The sequence below is a fragment of the Pagrus major genome, chromosome 8 (genome assembly GCF_040436345.1).
Source record: "Pagrus major chromosome 8, Pma_NU_1.0".
NCBI classification, from domain to species: Eukaryota; Metazoa; Chordata; class Actinopteri; order Spariformes; family Sparidae; genus Pagrus; species Pagrus major.
In genome coordinates this window covers 92,501-100,148 of record NC_133222.1, presented here as the reverse complement: position 1 = coordinate 100,148, position 7,648 = coordinate 92,501, and the positions used below count along the sequence as shown (strand labels likewise).

At 43.8% G+C, this 7,648-nt stretch overlaps 1 protein-coding gene across 1 annotated transcript in view; it reads left to right on the top strand.

Annotated features, from left to right (window-relative positions):
• Nucleotides 1–1,172: 1,172 nt before the first annotated feature.
• Nucleotides 1,173–7,648, top strand: part of LOC141001299 (carbohydrate sulfotransferase 8-like) — a 36,588-nt gene continuing 30,112 nt past the window's right edge. Inside the window, exon 1 of the mRNA XM_073472328.1 lies at nt 1,173–1,415. The gene's annotated coding sequence lies outside the window, so the exon portion shown is untranslated. The remainder of the gene's footprint in view (nt 1,416–7,648) is intronic.

Genomic DNA, 7,648 nt, shown 5'->3' with positions numbered 1-7,648 from the left:
CTTCTTTTCTCTTCTCTTCTTTTCTTTTCTCTTCTCTTCTTTTCTCGTCTCTTCTCTTCTTTTCTTTTCTCTTCTCTTCTTTTCTCGTCTCTTCTCTTCTTTTCTTTTCTCTTCTCTTCTCGTCTCTTCTTTTCTTTTCTCTTCTTTTCTCTTTTCTCTTCTCTTCTCTTCTTTTCTCTTCTTTTCTTTTCTTTTCTTTTCTTTTCTCTTCTCTTCTTTACTTTTCTTTTCTCTTCTTTTCTCTTCTCTTCTTTTCTCTTCTTTTCTTTTCTTTTCTCTTCTCTTCTTTTCTTTTCTCTTCTTTTCTTTTCTCTTCTTTTCTCTTCTTTTCTTTTCTTTTCTCTTCTCTTCTTTTCTTTTCTTTTCTTTTCTCTTCTTTTCTTTTCTCTTCTTTTCTCTTCTTTTCTTTTCTTTTCTCTTCTCTTCTTTTCTTTTCTTTTCTCTTCTCTTCTTTTCTCTTCTTTTCTCTTCTCTTCTTTTCTTTTCTTTTCTCTTCTCTTCTTTTCTCTTCTTTTCTTTTCTTTTCTCTTCTCTTCTCTTCTTTTCTTTTCTTTTCTTTTCTTTTCTCTTCTCTTCTTTACTTTTCTTTTCTCTTCTTTTCTCTTCTCTTCTTTTCTCTTCTTTTCTTTTCTTTTCTCTTCTCTTCTTTTCTTTTCTCTTCTTTTCTTTTCTCTTCTTTTCTTTTCTCTTCTCTTCTTTTCTTTTCTCTTCTTTTCTTTTCTCTTCTTTTCTTTTCTCTTCTTTTCTCTTCTTTTCTTTTCTTTTCTCTTCTCTTCTTTTCTTTTCTTTTCTCTTCTCTTCTTTTCTTTTCTTTTCTTTTCTCTTCTTTTCTTTTCTCTTCTCTTCTTTTCTTTTCTCTTCTTTTCTTTTCTCTTCTTTTCTTTTCTCTTCTTTTCTCTTCTTTTCTTTTCTTTTCTCTTCTCTTCTTTTCTTTTCTTTTCTCTTCTCTTCTTTTCTCTTCTTTTCTCTTCTCTTCTTTTCTTTTCTTTTCTTTTCTCTTCTTTTCTCTTCTCTTCATTTCTCTTCTTTGTTTCATGTTTCATGTCTTTTCTTTTGAACCTTGTGTTAAAATGTCAAACTGAATTGTGGACCTTTATTGTGAAGGTGAAACACCCTGACTTCCGGTATGTTCCCGCTTCTCTTCCGTGAGCTTGACTCGCCATCTTGTCCGCCGGGACACTCTCGGCTCTGTGTGCGCGAGTCGGGGCGTTTTCCCTCCCGGTTCCTCGGTTCGCCGCTGCTTCCGGACGCTTCAGCGGAGAAACTACAGCTTTACGGCCTCCGTCCGGTGCCGCCGGCCCGGTTTGTAGTCGGTGTTCTTCTCGGTGAACGGAGGTCAGCTGAAGCCGGCAGGAGCGGACTTTCCAGCGGACCGGTGAACTCCCGACAGCGCCCATGCGGCTCCCCGCTCACAGGTGAGTGGTGGCCGGCGAGTCAGCGGAGAGAAGCTGCGTGAAGCTGCGTGTAGCTGCGTGTAGCTGCGTGAAGCTGCGTGTCTCTGCGTGTCTCTGCTGCCCGCTGAGTTTAAATCACTTTCCTCTTTGTTCACGTGTCTGTCTGATGTTTGTAGGGGACATGAAGTGTGTGTCTGACGGTGTGTGTCTGACGGTGTGTGTCTGACGGTGTGTGTGTCGGACGGTGTGTGTGTCTGACGGTGTGTGCTGGTTTGTGTTGATGGAGATTAAAGTGATATGAAGTTGATGTAGCAGCTGGTCTGTGTGTAGTTCATGTGATTGTTGTGTGTTGGAGACACACATGTTTCATGAAGTCAGTGAAAACCGTTAAAACTTGAGGTGGACTGATACTGACGACTGTACCGACTGTACCGACTGATACTGACGACTGTACCGACTGATACTGATGACTGTACCGACTGATACTGACGACTGTACCGACTGATACTGACGACTGTACCGACTGATACTGACGACTGTACCGACCGATACTGACGACTGTACCGACCGATACTGACGACTGTACCGACCGATACTGACGACTGTACCGACTGATACTGACGACTGTACCGACTGATACTGACGACTGTACCGACCATACTGATGACTGTACCGACTGATACTGACGACTGTACCGACTGATACTGATGACTGTACCGACCGATACTGACGACTGTAGCGACCATACTGACGACTGTACCGACTGATACTGACGACTGTAGCGACCATACTGACGACTGTACCGACTGATACTGACGACTGTACCGACCATACTGACGACTGTAGCGACCATACTGATGACTGTACCGACCATACTGATGACTGTACCGACCATACTGACGACTGTAGCGACCATACTGATGACTGTACCGACTGATACTGACGACTGTAGCGACCATACTGATGACTGTACCGACTGATACTGACGACTGTACCGACCATACTGACGACTGTAGCGACCATACTGATGACTGTACCGACTGATACTGACGACTGTACCGACCATACTGATGACTGTACCGACTGATACTGACGACTGTACCGACTGATACTGATGACTGTACCGACTGATATTGACGACTGTAGCGACCATACTGACGACTGTAGCGACCATACTGACGACTGTAGCGACCATACTGACGACTGTACCGACTGATACTGATGACTGTACCGACCATACTGACGACTGTACCGACTGATACTGACGACTGTACCGACCATACTGACGACTGTAGCGACCATACTGACGACTGTACCGACCATACTGATGACTGTACCGACTGATACTGACGACTGTACCGACCATACTGACGACTGTACCGACTGATACTGATGACTGTACCGACTGATACTGACGACTGTACCGACCGATACTGATGACTGTACCGACCGATACTGATGACTGTACCGACCATACTGACGACTGTACCGACCATACTGACGACTGTACCGACTGATACTGATGACTGTACCGACCGATACTGATGACTGTACCGACCGATACTGATGACTGTACCGACCATACTGACGACTGTACCGACTGATACTGACGACTGTACCGACTGATACTGATGACTGTAGCGACTGATACTGATGACTGTACCGACTGATACTGACGACTGTACCGACCATACTGATGACTGTAGCGACTGATACTGATGACTGTAGCGACTGATACTGATGACTGTACCGACTGATACTGATGACTGTAGCGACTGATACTGACGACTGTACCGACCATACTGACGACTGTAGTGACCATACTGACGACTGTACCGACTGATACTGATGACTGTACCGACTGATACTGATGACTGTACCGACCATACTGACGACTGTACCGACCGATACTGACGACTGTACCGACCATACTGACGACTGTAGCGACTGATACTGATGATAAGACATCAAGACTGAAGACTGATAGTTAAAATATTCATTTACAGTAACAATTAAACTCTTTATGTCAAAATGTAGAACAACCACTGATGAAACAAACCAAAGTCCAGTTTACTCGAGTTGTTCTGAAGAACTTCTGCTGCTTTAACTTCCTCTACAGATACTTGATTACTTTAAATATGAAACGCTGACTCTGATAAATTATTCATTATTTGGGCCTTCTGGTAAATTCAGCAAATGTTAGAGCCTCATTTAAGGCGGTGCTGCAGCCCCCTCAGCACCTCTAGTTCCTGCATCCATGCCTGCCCCCACCTGTCCCCACCTGCCCCCACCTGTCTCCACCTGCCCCCACCTGTCCCCACCTGTCTCCACCTGTCCCCACCTGTCCCCACCTGTCTCCACCTGTCCCCACCTGTCCTCACCTGCCCCCACCTGTCTCCACCTGTCCCCACCTGTCCCCACCTGCCCCCACCTGCCCCTACCTGTCTCCACCTGCCCCCACCTGTCCCCACCTGTCCCCACCTGCCCCCACCTGCCCCTACCTGTCTCCACCTGCCCCCACCTGTCCCCACCTGTCTCCACCTGTCCCCGCCTGTCCCTACCTGTCCCCACCTGTCTCCACCTGTCTACACTGGTCTATACCTGTCTGCTGCTGAAGCACTTACTCCTGGTACACCTGAGAGCTCAGCTGCCAGATGATGGTGCAGCGTGTTGTTGTGGTATGATTGTGTGTTGGGCAAAAGGAGGAGGAGGAGGAGGAGGAGGGGAGGAGGATCCATCTGTTGGTTGTTCACCTCTGTCAGGGAGGAGGCGAACGAGCTGCTCTGTGGTCGTACTGAATTATTTCTCCTCGTAGCTAAAAATAGCCGAGTATCCTGAGCGTGTACACACACACACACACACACACACACACACACACACACAGAGATTGTGCTCCCACACTTGTGAGGACCCTCGGTGACATCATGTATTCCCTCGCTAATGGTTTATTTATTTAATTGAACATTAAAACATGACACATCTTTAACGCAGAGATAACTCAAGGTTTTAATCAGACGTAAATAGCTTTAAAGGACCAGACCAGAGTTTGTTTGAGTTTTTAATATTTCATTATTTGATTAATCTGACAGTTTCTCAACTGATCACTTCGCCTTTAAAATGTTAGAAAATTGTTTAAAAAGCTCAAAATGAGATCTTCAGATGTTTTATCTCGTTATATAAATCAGACTCAACACAGACGTCCTGACAAAAACTCAGTCACCATCTCCTCCTGATGATATAAAGTCAGGCTCAGCCATCATCTCCTCCTGATGATATAAAGTCAGGCTCAGCCATCATCTCCTCCTGATGATATAAAGTCAGGCTCAGCCATCATCACCTCCTGATGATATAAAGTCAGGCTCAGCCATCATCACCTCCTGATGATATATAGTCAGGCTCAGCCATCATCTCCTCCTGATGATATAAAGTCAGGCTCAGCCATCATCACCTCCTGATGATATATAGTCAGGCTCAGTCATCATCTCCTCCTGATGATATAAAGTCAGGCTCAGCCATCATCTCCTCCTGATGATATAAAGTCAGGCTCAGCCATCATCTCCTCCTGATGATATAAAGTCAGGCTCAGTCATCATCTCCTCCTGATGATATAAAGTCAGGCTCAGTCATCATCTCCTCCTGATGATATAAAGTCAGGCTCAGCCATCATCTCCTCCTGATGATATAAAGTCAGGCTCAGCCATCATCTCCTCCTGATGATATAAAGTCAGGCTCAGCCATCATCTCCTCCTGATGATATAAAGTCAGGCTCAGCCATCATCTCCTCCTGATGATATAAAGTCAGGTGAAGTCTCGTAGTCCACAGAACATTTCTGGAGCTTCACAGTAAAACAGAGTTGCAGCGTTCTGCTGAACAGCTGAAGCAGCTGGAGATGATTTAAAGAGAAAAAAAAACAAAGAAACATTTTTGACAAATCATTTAACAAAAACTAACATCGTCACAGCTTGTAGAATGGTGCAGAATAAAAGAAAAAACATTATTCTGATTATGAATTAATAATTTTAAAATGTCAACAAAGCATCAACAGCTGACAGTTTGCGGGAAAAAACGTAAAAATGTCTGATTTCTACAGGAAGCACCCAGAATACTGTACCGCCCTAATGTTAGCTAGTGCTAGCTAGGTTAATGTTAGCCTGACGTCCACACCTCTCCAGCCTGTTAGAAGCCCTGACACACACACACACACACACACACACACACACACACACACACACACACACACACACACACACAGACGACAGATGAGAACTTGTGTCTGTACGTTAACAGGATGGATGTTATATCGTTTATATTATTGATAAAGACACAAACAGACCAGGTGCTGCTGAACGTCTCGTTCACTGGCTCATCAGTTTGTCCTGTTTTCAGGAGAAATGACCCGTTGCCGCGGTAACAGCCCTGATACCTATCAGATATATAAGGAAGTAAAAGTCAAAATCCCTTTATAGTATTTTCTAAAACTAAGCAACCAATCACAGCAGGTACACTCTGCTTCCTGTTTATACCAGTACGCACATGCTCAGTGTACGTGACTGGTGATATGAGCAGCGGTTGACACCAGTCCTTCACCTCACACCTGATGTTTGCCTCCTTCAGCAGCTCGGCTTTACAAAGTCTGAGGGGAAACAGGCTGAATACATCCAGGAAGCTCTGAGGGGAAACACGGGCCAGAAAAACCAACAGATCTGCTGTGAAACAGTCGCAACTCATTTTTCTTCTCTACCTGTGAATCTACTGATGACTCGGCACAAAACAGCTCCAACGGCTGCAGCTTCAACGTAACGTGCAGCAAATACCAACTGCTGCACACCATCCTGTGACTGAGTGCAGCTGCAGCAGGTGGAGGTGCAGCGGGTGGAGGTGCAGCGAGGAGCCTTTTCTCCATCACTTAATCAATCAGTAATATTATTTCCAGTCATTGAATGGTTTGACAGATAATCAGTTAATGAGACGAGAAAAGTCTCATATTTCTGCTGATCGACCAGTTTCAGTTTATTATTATTCTGTCATCTCTTTGATTGACTGTCTATCAGTACAGTGTATTGATCTGTCAGTTGATCAGACACTTGATCACCTTATTACTGCCAGTTTCAGACCTGAGCCCATTAATTTAACATGTTGAATAATCTGCAGATTAACTGACAGAATAATCATTTAATATTTTCAGCCCTGATTTACTATAAATCAGTAAAAAGATTTCAGGTCCTAGAAAAACTTTTCTGATGTGATGAAGTGATTCTGGATCAATACTCAAAGTGATTCTGGGTCACACACACACACGCTGCCTCATCAACGCTCTGAAACAGGAAACAGTTGTTGATATTGATCGGCTCCGGACGTGTTGAGCTGTATCAATATTGTGACTGCAGCTCCGGAGTCAGTGAACGCACCGAAGTCAGTGAACACACCACCGAGTTCAACAAACAGCTCGACCCAGAAACATCAGAGAGGATCCAGGCTCCTCTCACACAGCTGGGCTACAGGATGAAGGTGTGATGAAGAGGAGCAGGAGGAGGAGCAGGAGGAGGAGGAGGAGGAGGAGGAGTAGGAGGAGCAGGAGGAGGAGGAGGAGGAGGAGGAGCAGGAGCAGGAGGAGGAGGAGCAGGAGGAGAAGTCACAGACGTTTAACACCAGTCTGACAGTGACACAGATGTAGAAGTAAACAGCAGACTGATCCTTTAATGTGTTCACACTCAGACTGAGGTGTTTCTGTCAGAACTCACAGCCTCCATCTGATTCATTATTATCATTATCATTATTATTATTATTATTATTGTTATCATTATTATTATTATTATCATTATTATTATTATTATTATTATCATTATCATTATTATTATTATTATCATCATTATTATTATTGTTATCATTATTATTATTATTATCATTATTATGATTATTGTTATTATCATTATTATCATTATTGTTATCATTATTAGGGCCCGAGCAGGGAACCTGCGAGGTCCCTATTGTAATTGCAATGATTATTATTATTTTTAGTTTTTTTTCTTTGTCCAAAATGATCGCATTTTTCACTGCCTGAATGTGAATGAAAAGTCAATTTTATTTGGCAAACACATTAGGCTTGGCGAAAAATTTTATAATCTGTTGTCGTTGTGATTTTTCACCACTTGGTGGCGCTACAATCAAGGAAAGTGCGTTTTGGCTAATAACTCCCACATACTTTGTCGCACATTCAAAAACCTTATATCCACGCGTTCAGTGAATCGGGCTG